This window comes from Bos grunniens, chromosome X (assembly GCF_055505025.1).
Source record: "Bos grunniens cultivar Pamir isolate PY7600 chromosome X, Bosgru_T2T1.0, whole genome shotgun sequence".
Classification (NCBI taxonomy): Eukaryota; Metazoa; Chordata; class Mammalia; order Artiodactyla; family Bovidae; genus Bos; species Bos grunniens.
This window is the reverse complement of record NC_141194.1, coordinates 22,803,517-22,823,023: the sequence shown is the minus strand read 5'-3', so window position 1 is coordinate 22,823,023 and position 19,507 is coordinate 22,803,517. Positions and strand designations below refer to the sequence as shown.

Here is a 19,507-nt window from a genome sequence, read left to right as displayed (position 1 = left end):
ACCAACTCCCGGAGTTCACTGAAACTCAGGTCCATCAAGTCCGTGTTGCCATCCAGCCATCTCATCCTCTGTCATCCCCTTCTGCTCATGCCCCTAATCCCTCCCAGCATCATAGTCTTTTCCAATGAGTCAAGTCTTCGCATCAGGTGGCCAAAGTATTGGAGTTTCAACTTTAGCATCAGTCCTTCCAAAGAACACCCAGGACTGATCTCCTTTAGAATGGACTGGTTGGGTGTCCTTGCAGTCCAAGGGACTCTCAACAGTCTTCTACAACACTACAGTTCAAAAGCATCAAATCAGTGCTCAGCTTTCTTCACTGTGCAACTCATACATCCATACACTACCACTGGAAAAACCATAGCCTTGACTAGATGGACCTTTGTCAGCTAAGTCATATCTCTGGTTTTCAATATGCTATCTAGGTTGATCAGAACTTTCCTTCCAGGGAGTAAACGTCTTTTAATTTCATGGCTGCAATCACCATCTGCAGTGATTTTGGAGCCCAGAAAAATAAAGTCAGCCACTGTTTCTGCTGTTTCCCCATCTATCTGACATGAAGTGATGGGACCGGATACCATGATCTTCGTTTTCTGAATGTTGAGCTTTAAGCCAACTTTTTCACTCTCCTCTTTCACTTTCATGAAGAGGCTCTTTAGTTCTTCTTCATTTTCTGCCATAAGGGTGGTATCCTCTGCATATCTAAGGTTAGAGATATTTCTCTCGGCAATTTGATTCCAGCTTGTACTTCTTCCAGCCCAGCGTTTCTCATGATGTACTCTGCGTATAAGTTAAGTAAGTAGGGTGACAATATACAGCCTTGACCTATTCCTTTTCCTATTTGGAACCAGTCTGTTGTTCCATGTCCAGTTCTAACTGTTGCTTCCTGACGTGACCTGCATACAGGTTTCACAAGAGGCAAGTCAGGTGGTCTAGTATTCCCATCTCTTTCAGAATTTTCCACAGTTTATTGTGATCCACACAATCAAAGGCTTTGGCATAGTCAATAAAGCAGAAATAGATGTTTTTCTGGAACTCTCTTGCTTTTTTGATGATCCAGCAGATGTTGGCAATTTGATCTCTGTTTCCTCTGCCTTTTCTAAAACCAGCTTGAACATCTGGAAGTTCACGGTTCATGTATTGCTAAAGCCTGGCCTAGAGACTTTTAAGCATTACTTTACTAGCGTGTGAGATGAGTGCAATTGTGTGGTAGTTTGAGCATTCTTTGACATTGCCTTTCTTTGGGATTGGAATGAAAACTGATCTTTTCCAGTCCTGTGGCCACTGCTGAGTTCTCCATATTTGCTGGCATGTTGAGTGCAGCACTTTCACAGCATCATTTTGAGGATTTGAAATAGCTCATCTGGAATTCCTTCACCTCCACTAGCTTTGTTCGTAGTGATGCTTCCTAAAGCCACCTTGACTTCACATTCCAGGATGTCTGGCTCTAGGTGAGTGATCACACCATTGTGATTATCTGGGTCATGAAGATCTTTTTTGTACAGTTCTTCTGTGTATTCTTGCCACCTCTTCTTAATATCTTCTGCTTCTGTTAGGTACCTACCATTTCTGTCCTTTATTGAGCCCATCTTTGCATGAAATATTCCCGTGGTATCTCTAATTTTCTTGAAGAGATCTCTAGTCTTGCCGGTTTATTCTTTTCCTTTATTGCTTTGCATTGATCGCTGAGGAAGACTTTCTTATCTCTCCTTGCTAATTTTTGGAATTCTGCATTCAGATGGGTATATCTTTCCTTTTCTCCTTTGCTTTTTACTTCCCATCTTTTCACAGCTATTTGTAAGGCCTCCTCAGACAGCCATTGCTTTTTTGCATTTCTTTCCCTATTCCCTCTCTTACTCTGAAGTAGACACTGGCACCTTCCCTGTCACCACAGAGGAATGGAGGAAGGAGTGATAAGTCCCTCACGAAAGGGTCTGGGATCCTCCCTTCTGCTGCCTCTTGGCTGTACCATCACAACCAAGCTCTAACCTCCCCACTCAGACCGCAGCCTCTCTTCCCCATGTTTGGCTGGGAGGAAGCACTGACCACAGGGGAGGATCCTGATTTGCCCATGTGTCGGGGAGGATGGTCCTCACCCTGGCTCCTCCTGAGCCCTGACATTCTCCCTGTACTGACGAGCTACCAACCTCTCGGACCGAGGTCCCCTCCTCTCTGAGTGTCCGGCATCCGAGAATGCAGTGAGGGAACCCCTCAGGCTTTAGAGTTGTCCGGATGCTACCCACATGTTCCCCAGCCACGTCACAGTGGGTGGGAGTTAGGCGTGGCTGCCTTTCTGGGGTGTGGAGACTCTCAGTCCCCCGGAGGTTCCATCCATCACTGCACAGAGTCCGGGGCTTTCCCTCTACTGAGCAGAACTGGAGTCTACCAGCCCCGAACCGAAGCCTTCCTCTCGGAGACCACCTGAGTGAAGCGGATGGACATAGGGCTTAAGATGCAGGCCTGGATCTTTCAGGGGAGAGCAGTGGTAGGGTGGCCGGGGGTTGTCAGGCCCCCTCTTCAGAGGGAAAGGGCTTGGTCGTGCCAGACTTCTGTCCTTGCACTTGTAACTCACATCACCTCACAGTTTGACATCTGGTGAGACCTGGGTCTCCTCCCTCTGGGCACCCTACATTGCAGTTCTCAAAGATCACAGCAGCTCTTGAAGATGGCATCTCACCCGCAGTGTGTATAGGAGGCACTCACTTCCTGTTATGAGCTTCTGTGTTCCAGGCAGACAGCAGAGGCAGCGCCAGGGTGGGCAGTGTTCCATGGGAGCTTCTGCAGGATTGGCATGTGGACCTTTCCTTGAATCTTAGCAGATCCTGTGACAACACTGTGCTGAGCTGAGTCTATGAGTCTCCTTCCCAGGGTCAAATTTTCCCAGGCAATTGTATGATAGTTTGAATATTCTTTGGCATTGTACTTCTTTGGGATGGAATGAAAACTGACCTTTTTCAGTCCTGTGTCCTCTGCTGGGTGGTCCAAATTTGCTGGCATATTGAATGAAGTACTTTAACAGCATCATCATTTAAGGTTTGAAATAGCTCAGCTGGAATTCCATCACCTCCACTAGCTTTGTTCCTAGGAATGCTTCCTAAGGACCCCTTCACTTCACACTCCTGGATGTCTGGCTCTAAGGCAGTGATCACAACATCACTGTTATCTGGGTCATTAAGACCTTTGTTGAACAGTTCTTCTGTATATCCTTGCCACCTCTTCTTAAAATCCTTTGCTTCTCTTCTGTCCCTGTAGGTTCTGTCCTTTATTGTGCCCATCTTTGCATGAAATGTTCCCTTGGTATCTCTGATTTTCTTGAAGAGAACTCTCGTCTTTACCATTCTATTTTTTCCCTCTATTTCTTTGCATTGTTCACTGAAGAATGCTTTTTTATTTCTCCTTGCTGTTCTTTGGAAATCTGGATTCAGATTGGTATATCTTTCATTTTTTTCTTTGCCTTTTGCTTCCCTTCTATCTCAGGTATTTGTAAGGCCTCCTCAGACAACCATTTATCCTTTTTCATTTCTTTTTCTTGTGGGTGGTTTTGGTTACCACCTCCTGTACCTTGTTCTGAACCTCCATCTTTAGTGTTTCAGGCAGTCTTTCTACCAGATCATATCCCTTGAAACTATTCCTCACCTACACTGTATAATCCTAAGGAACTTGATTTAGGTCATATCTGAATGGCCTAGTGATTTTCTCTACTTTCTTCAATTTAAGTCTGTATTTTGTAGTAAGGAGCTTATGATCTGAGCCAGAGTAAGCTCCAGCAGGTCTTGTTTTTGCAGACTGTGTAGAGCTTCTCCATCTTCAGCTGCAAGTTATTCCTTTACTTCCTACTTTTCCATTCTAGTCCCCTATAATGAAAAAGATATTTGGGGGGAATGTTAGTTCTAGAAGGTGAAGTACATCTTCATAGCACCATTGGACTTTAGCTTCTTTGGCATCAGTGGTTGGAGCATAGACTTGGATTACTCTAATGCTGAATATTTCACCTTGGAAATGAACCAAGATATTCTGTCCTTGTTAACACTGCACCCAAGTACTGCAGTTCATACTTTTTTTTTTGACTATGAGGCTACTTGATTTCTTCTAATAGATTTTTGCTCACAAATACAATGGTAATCTCAATTAAATTTGGCCATTCCCATCCATGTTAGTTGTCTGATTTCTAAAATATTGATGATCACTCTTGCCATCTCCCGCTTGACCAATTTCCATTGATTCATAGACCTAACATTCAAGGTTCCTATGTAGTACTGTTCTTTACAGCATCGGACTTTACTTTTACCACCAGACACATCCACAACTGAGCATTGTTTTGACTTTGGCCCAGTCTCTTCGTTCTTTCTGGAGCTATTTCTGGGCTCTTCCCCAATAGCATATTAGACACCTACTGACCTGGGGGGCTTATCTCCTGGTATCATATATTTTTGTCTTCTCATACTGTTCATGGGGTTCTCAAGGCAAGGATACTGAAGTGGTTTGCTATTCTCCTCTCCAGTGGACTGCTTCTGTAACTTGAATGAATGCCAAAAATATAATATTGAATGGGAAAAGCCATGTTCAGTTCAGTTCAGTCACTCATTCATGTCCGACACTTTGCAACCCCATGGACTACAGCATGCCAGGTTTCCCTGTCCATCACCAGCTCCTGGCGCTTACTCAAATTCATGTCTGTCCAATCAGTGATGCCATCCAACCATCTCATCCTCTGTCATCCCCTTCTCCTCCTGCCCTCAATCTTTCCCAGCATCAGGGTCTTTTCCAATGAGTCAGTTCTTCACATCAGGTGGCCAAAATATTGGAGTTTCAACTTCACCATCAGTCCTTCCGATGACTATTCAGGACTCATTTCCTTTAGAATGGATTGGTTGGATCTTCTTGTTGTCCAAGGGACTCCCAAGAGTCTTCTCCAACACCACAGTTCAAAAGAATCAATTCATTGGCACTCAGCTTACTTTATAGTCCAACTCTCACATCCATACATGACCACTGGAAAAACCAGAGCTTTGACTAGACAGACCTTTGCTGGCAAAGTAATGTCTCTGCTTTTTAATATGCTGTCTGGGTTGGTCATAGCTTTCCTTCCAAGGAGCAAGTATCTTTTAATTTCATGGCTGCAGTCAATATCTGCAGTGATTTTGGAGCCCAAAAATATAAAGTCTCTCACTGTTTCTATTGTTTCCCCATCTATTTGCCATGAAGTGATGGGACCAGATGTCATGATCTTCATTTTCTGAATGTTGAGTTTTAAGCCATTTTTTTCTCTTTCCTCTTTCACTTTCATCAAAAGGCTCTTAAGTTCTTCTTCGCTTTCTGCCATGAGGTTGATGTCATCTGCATATCTGAGGTTACTGATATTTCTCCCAGCAATCTTGACTCCAGCTTGTGCTTCACCCAGCCTGGCATTTCACATAATGTTCTTTGCATATAAGTTAAATAAGCACAGTGACAATATACAGCCTTGACATCATCTTTTAGGTCTTGAAATAGCTCAACTGTAATTCCATCACTTCCACTAGCTTTTTTCATAGTGATACTGCTGACCCACACCTCCGCTGGAGACTCCTGGACACTTACAGCTACCAGACGAAAGATGGTGGAGTAGAAGGACGTACGCTCATCTTCTCCTGCAAGAACTCCAAAATTATTACTAGCTGCTGAACAACCATGGACAGGAGAATGTTTGATCCCACCAAAAAAAGATACCCCACATCCAAGAGCAAAGACGAAGCCCCAACAAGATGGCAGGAGGGGCAAAATCATGTTAGAATCAAACCCAATACCTGCCAGAGACACTCGGATGGCTCAAATAAAACATTGTGTGCCCCCCAGAGACTGAGCCCGATCTGCCTTTGAGTGTTTGTCTCCTGCAGAGGTACGGGTCAGCAGTGGCCTGCCACAGGGTCACAGGCTCTGGGTGCAGCAGACTTGGGTATGGCATAAGCCCTCTTAGAGGAGGTCACCATTAACCCCACTATAGAGCCACCAGAAATTACACAGGACTGAAGAAACAGACTCTTGGAGGGCATAAACAGAATCTTATGCATACCAGGACCCAGGAGAAAGGAGCAGTGATATCACAAGAGACTGACCCAGACTTGCCCACAAATACCCAGGAGTCTCTGGCGGAGGCTTTGGTTGATGGTGGTGTTTTGAAGTTGCCATTATCTTCATTACCTCCACCATAGTTTGGCCTCGGGTCAAACAACAGGGAGGGAACACAGCCCTATCAGAGAATTGGATTAAAAATTGACTGAGCATGGCCCTGCCTATCAGAACAAGACCCAGTTTCCCCCTTAGTCAATCTCTCCCATCAGGAAGCTTCCATATGCCTCTTGGCCATCAGAGGGCAGACAGAATGAAAACTACAAACACAGAAAATTAATCAAACTGATCACATGGACCACAGCCTTGTCTAACTCAATGAAACTATGAGCCATGCCGTGTAAGGATATCCAAGACTGATGGGTCATCGTGGAGGCTTCTGACAAAACGTGGTCCACGGGAGAAGGGAATGGCAAACCACTTCAGTATTCTTGCCTTGAGAACCCCATGAACAGTATGAAAAAGCCATATGTATAAATATAAAATATGGTTTATTTTCTATATTAAGTCAAAAATAGTCAGAAGTACTCTATAGTGATCAGTCAGGAGAGTAATTTCTTCAGAAGATGGGTGTTTTTCAGTGGGAAGGGCCATGATGGAGGCATCTGGGATGCTGATAACATGTATTTCTTGATCTATGTGGTTCTTCCTTTGTAAAAATTGACTATCCATTTAAGGTTTTTGTACACCTATGTATTATACTATATATTTCAACCAAAAGTTTAAAAATTGTACAATATTTAGGTACTTCCCTTGCAGTCCAGTGACTAGAACTCTGAACTTCCACTTCAGGGGGCACAGGTTCAATCCCTGGTCAGGGAACTAGGATCCCACATATTGTGGGTGTGGTGTGGCAAAAAAAATTATATCATATTTATTAGTCTATTCAATTGCTTTCTTCAAATAGTTTTTTCATTTTGCATATATTTTTTCATAAATAATATAGCTTGACAAATATATGAGTATTGGTAGTGTTATCTTTTTATTTTTACTGCTATGTGTCTCCACAGTTATTTCTTTTCCTTTATTATTCAGTTTTATATTACTTCACAATTTTCTCTTTTCAAAACTACTTTTGCCATCCTAGAATAAATTGTCTATGAACGGTTTGAGTTGTTTTGGGCAGTAGTTTTAAGTTTAGTTGTTATGCTTTCACTTTCTATTTTTATAATCTTTTTTGTGTTAAAATTAGAAGTTAGCATTTGAATCATTATGTTACCTTTTTGTAGTATACTGTCTTTATATGTTACATATTATAAATCATTGGAATGAATCTTATTTGTAGAGTATTACAACTCTGTAAAGAATATGTGCTGAATTCTTTTTAGAGTGACCAATATTGCCTTAATTTTCCCCTCAGCTTAACTAACTTTAGACAGGCTTCTTCATACCTATAGGCCCCTGATTTTTCTGTTCTTAGAGCATTAACTTTAGAAAATTTGCAATTATAAATTCTTTCTCTTCTCCTTTAGAGATATCTCTTCTTTCCCCTTTTCCAACTCACAATATCTTTCTCAAGGACATGGGAGTCATCTCTTTGAAATAATCTCTGTTGGGAAGGTAAGAACCTAACTTCATAGGTGGAGTAATCATGTTGAACAACCTCTCCCTAATGTCCTCCAGTACTAAACTAGTAGCTCACTCCAGCACTTAAAAATCTCCTGCCTTTTGTTTCAGGGCACTTGAATTCAATCTGTCTCCCCTATTGTGCTAGTCTTGACCCAGTTTCCATGGCATTGGGTAAGATCTTCCTTGCCTGTTTAACTTGTCCAATGCAATTGTTTTTTGACAAGAAAGACCACTAGTTGGTTAATGTCATGGTCTGGGTGCAGGTCTCCTGGGTCTTCTGGATCCTGGTGTGCATAAGATTTTGTTTGTGCCCTCCAGGAGTCTGTTTCCCCAGTGCTGTGTAAGTTCTGGTGGCTCGATAGTGGGGTAATGATGACCTCCTCTAAGAGGGCTTACGCCATACCCAGGTCTGCTGCACCCAGAGACCCTGACCCTGTGGCAGGCCACTGCTGACCCGTACCTCCACAGGAGACACTCAAACACACTCAAAAGAATTTCCAGACATGAGGCAGATTGAGAGAAGAATAAAGTTTATTAGAGTGGGAGACGCTGTTAGAACAGTGGGCCAGCTCAAAGGAGAATCGACATTGAACAGGGGTCCTTAGTCCACTTTTATACCCAGGGTACAAGAAGTGCGATAGGGGTCTTGTGGTCATTTGCTGATTGGATGAGGTGCATATACTAGGGGGAGGGAAGAGTAAGGCAAATACCTTCTCCCTTGGAGTAGGAGGGGAGACAGGTTATACTGCTCAGGAGGACCTGAAATTCGTTAATAGTTACAACATAGGGGAGGGAAGGATGATAAAGGCCTGGTTTTTCCATTCCTGCATTCCAAGACCCTCCTTGGTTTTACCTGCTTTTTTGTCCTTGGGTCACCACAGTTAATTTTTAACCCTCCGTGGTTATCCATTAGGTCTTCTTCTCCTGTGCCTTTTGAATATATTGTAATCACTTTGCTGGATCAGAAAAATTACATTTTTCTCAAGAGGTCATCAATTCACATGAGCATCCCCCTTCTCTGTCATTTCTACCTTTTTGCCTTGTTCTAACAGGTGAGTTGATTAAATCTAATTCCTGACCTTCATCTACTCACTTTGAGGTACCCTATTATACATTATCATAGAAAAGCATGTGTTTAATCTATTCTATTGCTTGCAATTCCAGTAGTTTTCATTTTCTTTTGTTGTTGACTCTTGCACCTAACATCCTGGAACTGGCTTCAAAGCACACCTATCCAGTCAATTCTTTCATCATTAGTCAACCGCTATTCATCTAAAGAGAAAAAGGAATTCCAGCCTCCCCAGTGACAGCTAGCCATTCACACGGGTGAGGGAGAATGACCTGGCCGCAAATTTGACCTTCTCTTCATGCTCCAGTGGCTTCTTAAACCACTGCCTTCTTTCTTTGTGGTTCCTCCTTATGCTCTCCAATACAATAGATTTACCCTCTACTTGTGTGTGTGTCCATGCTCAGTCATGTCTGACTCTTTGCAACCTCATGAACTGTAGCCTGCCAAGCTCCTCTGTCCGTGGAATTTTCCAGGCAAGAATACTGGAGTAGGTTGCCATTTCTCCTCCAGGGCATCTTACTCACCCAGGGTCGAACCCATGTCTCCAGCATTTCCTGCAATGGCAAGTGGATTCTTTACTGCTGAGCCATCTGGGAAGCACCCGCTACTGAGTACTGTCCATTTATTATTTTTAGATTTACCCCAGCTCCCCTTTATCCTCTACAGCATTTCCATTACCTTTACAATAAGAAAGCATAGAGGTAGAGAAACTCTGACATTGTATTCTTTTTCAGTTCAGAAGCCATTTCCTCAAGTTGAGACTTTGAAATATCCCAAGGGAAAGACAAAACAATCCCAAGGTTCCCAGTGTCAGGGAGGAAACATAATTTTCCTTCTACTCTTCTAGGCTCCTGGCTGAGGCCCCTGCTGTAATAAAAAAAAAAAAAAGGATTAATGGGAGAAAACAAACAAGTTTAATAACATGTATACCTCCTGTACACATGGAAGAGACCCAGGGACACAATAACTCCCAGATACGACCCAAGCTGCCACTTTAAATACTATCTACAGTTAAAAGCAAAAGAAAGATGTTGGCCAGTTATGCACAGTTTTCAGGCAAAGCCCAGCAAATAGGGATGTGGTTGTTATGCAGATTTAAGTTATCCTTTTCTCCATTGATAAGAGTTTCTAGGGATTTAGAGTCATCCTTCTCTTCCTGGAGCAGTAAGACAGATACCTTTACAAATGGAGATTTCCTTAATTGATGTAAATGTCTCTTACAAAAGGGTTACTCCTACTATCATTTTCAGAGCTTTTCCTGTCTGGAGGTGCTTAAAACAAATCAGTGCAAAATAATCCTTATGCCAAAGAGACAAATTTGTGGGTGCTATTCTGCTCCCTTTCACCAGCTTCAGTGAAGTCAAGTATGTTGACTACATACTTGACATCACTACACCCCTCTTCCGACATTTGTTGGCTCTAACTAAACAGGTCTTCTTTACCTAAAAATTATGTCAGAAATAAAGCTTTTTGACTCTTCCATATGAACTTGGTAACCCAGTATTATTTGGCTAATGAATTTAACCCTATCCCAAGATCTCAGAACAGAAATGTTGCAAGAAGGAAGCCAATTCTGACTCCATGTTGGAAACTGTCCCTTTGGCTTGCCTTTCCTTTTTGCTTTTGTTGTTATAATCATACTTAATAGCTTGCATCACAGGACCCTGCCCCTCTGCTTGACTGTAAACTAAAGTGCCTTACTTCAGCTCATAGGTCCCTATCCACCTGTGAACAGAAGAGATTAATACACCCTGTCTTTTGCAGATGTTTTCCAAGAATGAAGATCCTTTCATTTTACTTCCACACTGCCTCTCCCTCTCTATTCTCCCTTTTAACTTTAGCTTCTCATTGCTTTTCCTGTGACTCTACAAAAGAACTTGGCATCCAGACCTGGAGAAGATGGATATTTTGAGATACCAGACTGCCATCTTCTTGGTCAGCTGCATTCCGAATAAAGTTGTTTTCCTTGCCTCAACACCTCGTCACTCAGATTCATTGGCCTGTCGTGTGGTGAGCAGAGCAAGTTTGGACTGGGACTCAGTAACAAAGAGAGATTTCAAAGAAAAAGTTTTTAATGTACTTGTCCCAAGGTTATATAAGTACATTTTTATAAATGTATATACAAACTTACATATATTTTGCAAATGTATACAAGTACATTTTTTATACTCTTGCCTAAGATAGCATTTTAATTTTCTATTTTGAAGACACCTGAACTTCAAAAGACAATTATGGCTGAATTCCAGCCCTCTAACTGCCATTTATTTGTTCCTAAAACAGATGAATTGCTCCCATTAGCTGCAGAATCAAAACTATTGAAAACAGAAAAGCAGGAAAATCAAAAAGTGATCTCCAAATTAAAATAAAATTGCTCATAGTTAAAGTGATAAACTTGTTTTTTGCTTTGCTGAGGTTTTCCTCCTCACTTCCAACTAGTTGTTTGTTTGGTTGTTTGTTTGAAGGAAATGGAGTCAGTAAGAGTAAAAACATATCTCAGCTCTAGGCTCTCCTCTTTGTCCCTGAAACTGATGTCAAAACACAGCCTCTGTGCACTGGTGCCGAATCGAATCTTGGAGACAGGTTTTGGGTGAGGTAGAAAGTTCCGTTCAGTCGCTCAGTCATATCCGACTCTTTACAACCCCATGGACTTCAGTGCGCCAGTCCTCCCTGTCCATCACCAACTCCTGAAATCTACACAAACTCAGTCAGTGATGCCATCCAACCATCTCATCCTCTGTCATCCCCTTCTCCACCTTGAATCTTTCCCAGCATCAGGGTCTTTTCAAATGAGTCAGCTCTTTGCATCAGATGGCCAAAGTGTTAGCGTTTCAGCTTCAACATCAGTCCTTCTAGTGAACATTCAGGACTGATTTCCTTTAGGAAGGACTGGTTGGATCTCCTTGCAGACCAAGGGACGCTCAAGAGTCTTCTCCAACACCACAGTTCAAAAGCATCAATTCTTCGGTGCTCAGCTTTCTTGATAGTCCAACTCTCACATCCATACATGACTACTGGAAAAAACCATAGCCATGACTAGACAGACCTTTGTTGGCAAAGTAACGTCTCTTCTTTTTAATATGCTGTCTAGATTGGTCATAACTTTCCTGCTGAGAAGTAAGCGTCTTTTAAATTCATGGCCGCAGTTACTATCTGCGGTGATTTTTGAGCACCCAAAAATAAAGTCTGCCACTGTTTCCCTATCTGTTTGCCATGAAGTGATGGGACCAGATGCCATGATCTTAGTTTTCTGAATGTTGAGCTTTAAGCCAACTTATTCACTCTCCTCTTTCACTTTCATCAAGAGGCCCTTTAGTTCTTCTTCACTTTCTGGCATAAGGGTGGTGTCATCTGCATATCTGAGGTTAGTGATTTTTCTCCCAACAGTCTTGATTCCAGCTTGTGCTTCCTCCAGCACAGCATTTCTCATGATGTACTCTGCATAAAAGTTAAATAAGCAGGGTGGAAATATACAGCCTTGACATACTCCTTTCCCTATTTGGAACCAGTCTGTTGTTCCATGTCCAGTTCTAACTGTTGCTTCCTGACCTAAATACAGATTTCTCAAGAGGCAGGTCAGGTGGGCTTGTATTCTGATCTCTTTCAGAATTCCCCACAGTTTATTGTGATCCACAAAAGGCTTTGGCACAGTCAATAAAGCAGAAATAGATGTTTTGGGGGAAATCTTTTGCTTTTTTGATGATCCAGCGGATGTTGGCAATTTGACCTCCGGTTCCTCTGCCTTTTCTAAAACCAGCTTGAACATCTGGAAAATCATGGTTCACGTATTGTTGAAGCCTGGCTTGGAGAATTTTGAGCATTACTTTACTAGCGTGTGCTGCTGCTGCTGCTGCTGCTAAGTCGCTTCAGTCGTGTCCGACTCTGTGCCACCCCATAGATGCCAGCCCACCAGGCCCCGCCGTCCCTGGGATTCTCCAGGCAAGAACACTGGAGTGGGTTGCCATTTCCGTGAGATGAGTGCAATTGTGTGGTAGTTTGAACATTCTTTGACATTGCCTTTCTTAGGGACTGGAATGAAAACTGACCTTTTCCAGTCCTGTGGCTGCTGCTGAGCTTTCCAAATTTGCTGGCTTATTGAGTACAGCACTTTCACAGCATCATCTTTTAGGATTTGAAATAGCTCAACTGGAATTCTTTCACCTCCACTAGCTTTGTTCATAGTGATGCTTCCTAAGGCCCACTTGACTTCACACTCCAGGATGTCGGGCTCTAGGTGTGTGATCACACCATCGTGATCATCTGGGTCGTGAAGATCTTTTTTGTACAGTTCTTCTGTGTATTCTTGCCACCTCTTCTTAGTATCTTCTGCTTCTGTTAGGTCCATACAATTTCCATCCTTTATTGAGTCCATCTTTGCATGTAAATGTTCCCTTGGTATCTCTAATTTTCTTGAAGAGATCTCTTGTTTCCCTCTATTTCTTTGCACTGATCACTGAGGAAGGCTTTCTTATCTCTCCTTGCTATTCTTTGGAATTCTGCATTCAAATGGGTATATCTTTCCTTTTCTCCTTTGCCTTTCGCTTCTCTTCTTTTCCCAGCTATTGGTAAGGGCTCCTCAGAGAGCCATTTTGCTTTTTTGCATTTCTTTTTCTGGGGATGTTCTTTATCCCTGTCTCCTGTACAATGTCATGAACCTCTGTCCATAGTTCATCAGGCACTCTGTCTATCAGATCTACTCCCTTAAATCTATTTCTCACTTCCACTGTATAATTGTCAGGGATTTTATTTAGGTCATACCTGAATGGCCTAGTGTTTTTCCCTACTTACTTCAATTTACGTCTGAATTTGGCAATAAGGAGTTCATGGTGTGAGCCACAGTCAGCTCCCAGTCTTCTTTTTGCTGATGGTATAGAGGTTTTTCACCTTTGGCTGCAAAGAATATAATCAGTCTGATTTCGGTATTGACCATCTGGTGATGCCCACGTGTAGAGTCTTCTCTTGTGTTGTTTGAAGAGGATGTTTGCATTCTCTTGGTGCATTCTCTTGGCAAAACTCTAGTAGCCTTTGCACTGCTTCATTCTATATTCCAAAGCCAAATTTGCCTGTTACTCCAGGTGTTTCTTGACTTCCTACTTTTGCAGTCTAGTTCCCTATAACGAAAAGGACATCTTTTTGGGTGTTAGTACTAGAAGGTCTTGTTGGTCTTCATAGAACCATTCAGCTTCAGCTTCTTCACCATTACTGGTTGGGGCATAGACTTGGATTACTGTGATATTGAATGGTTTGCTTTGAAAACAAACAGATCATTCTGTCGTTTTTGAGATTGCATCCAAGTATCACATTTCAGACACTTTTGTTGACTATGATGGTGACTCCATTTCTTCTAAGGGATTCTCGCCCACAGTAGTGGATATAATGGTCATCTGAGTTACATTCACCTATTCCAGTCCATTTTAGTTCACTAATTCCTAAAATGTCAACGTTCACTCTTGGCATCTCCTGTTTGACCACTTCCAAATTGCCTTGATTCATGGACCTAACATTCCAGGTTCCTATACAATATTGCTCTTTACAGCATCAGACCTTGCCTCCATCACCAGTCACATCCACAAATGGGTGTTGTTTTTGCTTTGGCTCCATCTCTTCATTCTTTCTGAAGTTATTTCTCCACTGATCTTCAGTAGCATGTTGGTAGAAAGGAAGTAGAAAGGAATAGCTTTATTGCTTTGCCAGGTAAAGGGGGCCACAGCTGGCTCCTGCCCTCAATAAGTATGAGTTCCAATCCAGGAGGATGTGATGAGAAGTTTTATAGCAATAGTTTAAGGATGGAGTTTCAGAAGATTCAGGTGTGTGCAGGGCTTGTACTCCTTTAATCTGGTCTCAGGTAACCCTGATGAGTTTCTCTAGTCCCTTTAATCTTCCCTTGGGTGGTTTCATGGCTGCTCCTCCCTTGATTAACAACAGCTTGAATCCACCCTTTGGAACTCAGGGTAGGTCATACAGGCTGGAGTCTGTTTCATACAAGCAAGAAAACGGGAAAGAAAGGCTTCCATGCCCAGGAGCCCCACAAGGTCTTGCTGGGTTTCAAAGCCTCAACACTTATCTGCCTAGAAAGTGTAGGGGGAAAAAATGCCACCCCAAAATGTGTCTCTCTGTCATGAGGATTATTCAATTTTGAAGAATCAAAAGTCTTAGGAAGTCTTTCTTTCTGCTGCTGCTGCTGCTGCTAAGTCGCTTTAGTTGTGTCTGACTCTGTGCGACCCCATAGACAGCAGCCCACCAGGCTCCCCCGTCCCTGGGATTCTCCAGGCAAGTATACTGGAGTGGGTTGCCATTTCCTTCTCCAATGCATGAAAGTGAAAAGTCAAAGTGAAGTCGCTCAGTCGTGTCCGACTCTTAGCGACCTCATGGACTGCAGCCTACCAGGCTCCTCCATCCATAGGATTTTCCAGGCAAGAGTACTGGAGTGGGGTACCATTGCCTTCTCCGAGGAAGTCTTTCTTTCTACATTCCTCCAATCTCCTAAAACAATTTAGATAGAGAGCATATTCCTGAAACAGAACTATCACCAGAGATATCTGCAAAGAATATGGGAAAGGTGTGGTGGGGGAGATTTTAGGCAGCACCTAGAGATAAGAGTCTACTCTGTGTCCCATGGTCTCTCCATCCCAGCAAACATTTGTGTATAAAACACTTGCTTTTCCACCTCCATGTCAATTGCCTTCCTCCCCTTTGAAGTCCCAATCCACTACCTGAAACATCCTCTTTTGTTGTTAACTGAAGATGATGTTTAAGGTGTGGGTTTTGGCTAATTTGGTGAGTTACTCAGTTCTCCTGGGTCTCTCCCATGTATCCATGTTATTAAATTTTGTTTGATTTTCTTCTATTAATCTGTCTAATATCAATTTAATTCTAGACCAGCCAGAAGAACTGGGTACAGAACAGTTTTGTTTCTCCCTCACAAAATGTATTGACTATCAGTCTAGCATTATCCAACTGGTAAGAAGGGCTTCCCAGGTGGCATTAGTGGTAAAGAACCTGCCTGCCAGTGAAGCAGATATAAGAGATGTGGGTTTGATCCCTGGGTTGGGAAGATCCCCTGGAGGAGGTTATGGCAACCCACTCCAGTAGTCTTGCCTGGAGAATCCCATGGACAGAGGAGCCTGTGGGCCACAGTGCAGTCCATAGGGTCACAAAGAGTGGGACACAGCTGAAGCGACTTAGCATGCTCACACAGTGATAACATGTAGCCGTTAGGTGTATCTGAGATGTAATCTGAACCTTGGCAGTTTCAAATCCCTTTTGGGGGATTCTAGATCCCTTTGGTAGTTTTAGTACCAGCAACATTAATTACCCTTGAAAACTTGGTATAAATGCAAATTCCTGGCCTCCGTGTTCTAACAAACCCTCCAGGTGATTCTGTGCTTGCTAACGTTTGGCAGCTGTTGTATCATCCACACAGCTTTGGCTAACAGCAGTGTAGGAGGAATCTAGAAACTGCATCCTGGACCCCCTTGACTTTGCCTCAAGTTGTCCATACATTGTCCACAAGGCCTAACCAGTTATACATAGGGGAAGACAAATGTACTGACACAATGTCCTTACCAAGTAAACTTCCTTTATCAACCTAATCATCTTGAGTTTGGAGCCCTACTTTCCAAATTGGGAAAGGAGTGCATCTATGCTGTACATTGTCACCCTGCTTATTTAACTTAAATGCAGAGTACATCATAGGAAATGCCAGGCTGAATGAAGCACAAACTGGAATCAAGATTATTGGGAGAAATATCAAAAGCCTCAGATATGCAGATGACACCACCCTAATAGCAGAAAGCAAAGAGGAACTGAAGAGCCTCTTGTTGGTGAAAGAGGAGAGTGAAAAAGCTGGCTTAAAACTCAGTGTTCAAAAATGAAGATCATGGCATCCAGTCCCATCACTTCATGGCAAATAGAGAAACAATAGAAACAGTGACAGACTTTATTTTCTTGGGCTCCAAAATCACTGTGGGTCGTGACTGCAGCCATGAAATTAAAAGATGCTTACTCCTTGGAAGAAAAGCTATGACCAACCTAGACAACGTATTAAAAAGCAGACATTACTTTGCCAACAAAGGTTCGTATAGTCAAAGCTATGGCTTTTCCAACAGTCATGTACAGATGTGAGAGCTGGACATAAAAAAGGTTGAGTGCCGAAGAACAGATGCCTTCAAATTGTGGTGCTCCAGAAGACTATTGAGAGTCCCTTGGACTGCAAGGAGATCAAACCAGTCCATCCTAATGGAAATCAACCTTGAATATTCATTGGAAGGACTGATGCTGAAGCTCAAACTCCAATACTTTGGCCACCTGATGTGAAGAGCTGACTCATTAGAAAAGACCCTGATGCTGGGAAAGATGGAAGGCAGGAGGAGAAGGGGCAACAGAGGATAAGATGATTGGATAACATCATCGACTCAATGGACATGAGTTCGTGCAAACTCTGGGAGATGGTGAAGAACAGGGAAGCCTGGTGTGCTGCAGTCCATGGGGTCACAAAGAGTGGGACACGACTGAGCAAGTGAAAAACAACTTTCTCCCTTGCCCACACAAAGCTTCCTGTTTCCTTCTTCAGCTCTGGACACTCCCCTCTAAAATCTAAATATAATACTGCAGCACCCAGGCTAAAAAAAAAAAAACCATGCCTTGAATTACAGAATTTCAGATGGTTTGCACACTGGCCAGAGGAAACAAGACACCTTTTTTAAGTTCAGCAGTTACTCAGCTAAGAAAGTGAAACTTATAGAAGTGAGATGACTACTAGAGCAGGGTTAAGGTTAAATGGCGAGCATGTTGGTTGAATTTCCTTGGCCCCTGTGTTTCCTAGTAAGATACACATCTGCCAGGGACACGTTTCATACTGATATGTTCTTTTTAAGAAAACAGCTGAATAACTTCTCTACTACTGCTCTTCTATACTAGAAGCTTACATCACCATACCAGAAGCAATTAACCAATGCTCAATACACTTCTGTTCAAATGAATGCAAACAAAAAATTAATGCATTCTTTTTTCTTAAATGTTACTCAGAGGAGTATATCATCAGCAAAGAGAAGCATCAAGGTTGGTCTGTTACCAGGTATACATGCGTAATAATTCTGCTGCCAGATTTTCAGGGTCTAAGAGTGTTCCTCTGAACTATCGTTTATCTATTTTTTAAAATATGGCATTTTCTTGTGCATTTCCTCTTTGAAAATTCTTTACATATATTAAAGATTTCATTCTTTGACTACCAAATATGCTAGATATATTTCTGGAGCTCACTCATCTTTTACATATATTTTTGAATATGAAGCTGTTTTCATTAACTAGACAAATTTATTAATTTTCCCTTTATGTTTTTATATCTATTTTAAAATTTTAGAAACATACTCTTAACCCAAGGAGTAGATAAATATTCACTTACATTAAGTTCTAGTCTTTCTTTAAGGTTTTTATGTTTTATTTTTAAAAGTTTAAGGTATACACTGAAGTGCACTTTTTTGTAAGGTGTAAGATGCTGTCCTAAACTTATTTTTTTCTCAAATGTGTATTTACTTCCTTTATAACCATTTTAAAATGATCCCTCCCAATTCATTTAAAAGTCCATTTTTAAAATGGTCCACGTCCCTATTAATTCAGGCATATATCTAGAGTTTTTATTTCGTTATGTTCAAGTACTTACTTTTTTGTTTTGAAATATGGCAGAATAAGCCACCATTCATTCTTCTTTTACTGAATATACTTTAGTATTTCACCTGTTTATTTCTTGAAGGAAATCCCATCTCTAATTGAGATGTTAATTTTCATCACTCCAAACCAGAATAGGAAATTAATTTTAATTTGAGAATAAGTGAAATCATATAAATAATTTAAAACTTAAATTTCAAAAAAAGAGTTTATCTCTTCCTTTTGTTTGTGTATTGTTGCATGATCCTCAATATAAGCTTCATACCTTTCTTAATACAGGCCATCATATTATATTTAAAGTATACTTAGAATTGTGTTATATGAAATTCAGTGGCTATATATCTTAGTCCATTCAGGCTGCTATTAAGAAATACCACAGACTGGGTGGCTTATAAACAGTAAATTTATTTTTCACCATTCTAGAGGCTATGAATTTGGCATAGTTGGTAAAGAATCCACCTGCCAGTGCAGGAGACGCAAGATACTCAGGTTTGATCCCTGGGTCGGGAGGACCCCCTGGAGTAGGGAATGGCAACCCACTCCAATATTCTTGCTTGGAAAATTCCATGGACAGAGGAGCCTGGTGGCCTACAGTCCATGGGATTGCATAGAGTTGGACCTGACTGAGCATGCACTAGCTGGCTGACAAAGGCTATGAAGTCTGAGATCTGGGTGCCAGCACAGTTGGGTGAGGGCCCTTTTCTAGATTACAGACTTCCTGTTATGTCCTCATGACATAGAAGGGGCAAGGTACCTCGCTTGGCTCTCTTTTATGAGGACCTCAATCTCATTCAGAGCCCTTATGACCTCATCACCTTCTAAAGACCCCACCTCCTAACAGCAGTTCATTGGGTATTAGGATTGCAACACAAAATCAGGAGAAACACAAGCATTCAGATCACAGCACTATATAAATGGGAAAAAAAAATCCCCATTATTTTAGTTAAATTTAATCAAATTCCAATAATTATAAATACATATGCACTAAAAACAGCATTAGGGGCTTCCTTGGGGGTCCAGTGGTTAAGGCTCGGTGCTTCCAATAGAGGGAACACGAGTTTGATCCCTAGTCAGGGAACTGAGATCCCACATGTCTTGTGG

At 41.9% G+C, this 19,507-nt stretch overlaps 1 long non-coding RNA gene across 6 annotated transcripts in view; it reads left to right on the top strand.

Moving 5' to 3' along the window:
* The window catches only part of LOC147339943 (uncharacterized), a 97,989-nt gene that overhangs the window by 44,034 nt on the left and 34,448 nt on the right, over window positions 1–19,507 (top strand). For 2 of the 6 annotated variants that reach the window (XR_015158526.1, XR_015158531.1), the window contains exon 7: window positions 10,508–10,718. The exons of the other annotated variants lie outside the window; for them this stretch is intronic. This is a non-coding gene — a long non-coding RNA (uncharacterized LOC147339943). Of the gene's footprint in view, window positions 1–10,507; window positions 10,719–19,507 lie in introns of those variants that run through there. 6 annotated transcript variants of the gene reach the window in all.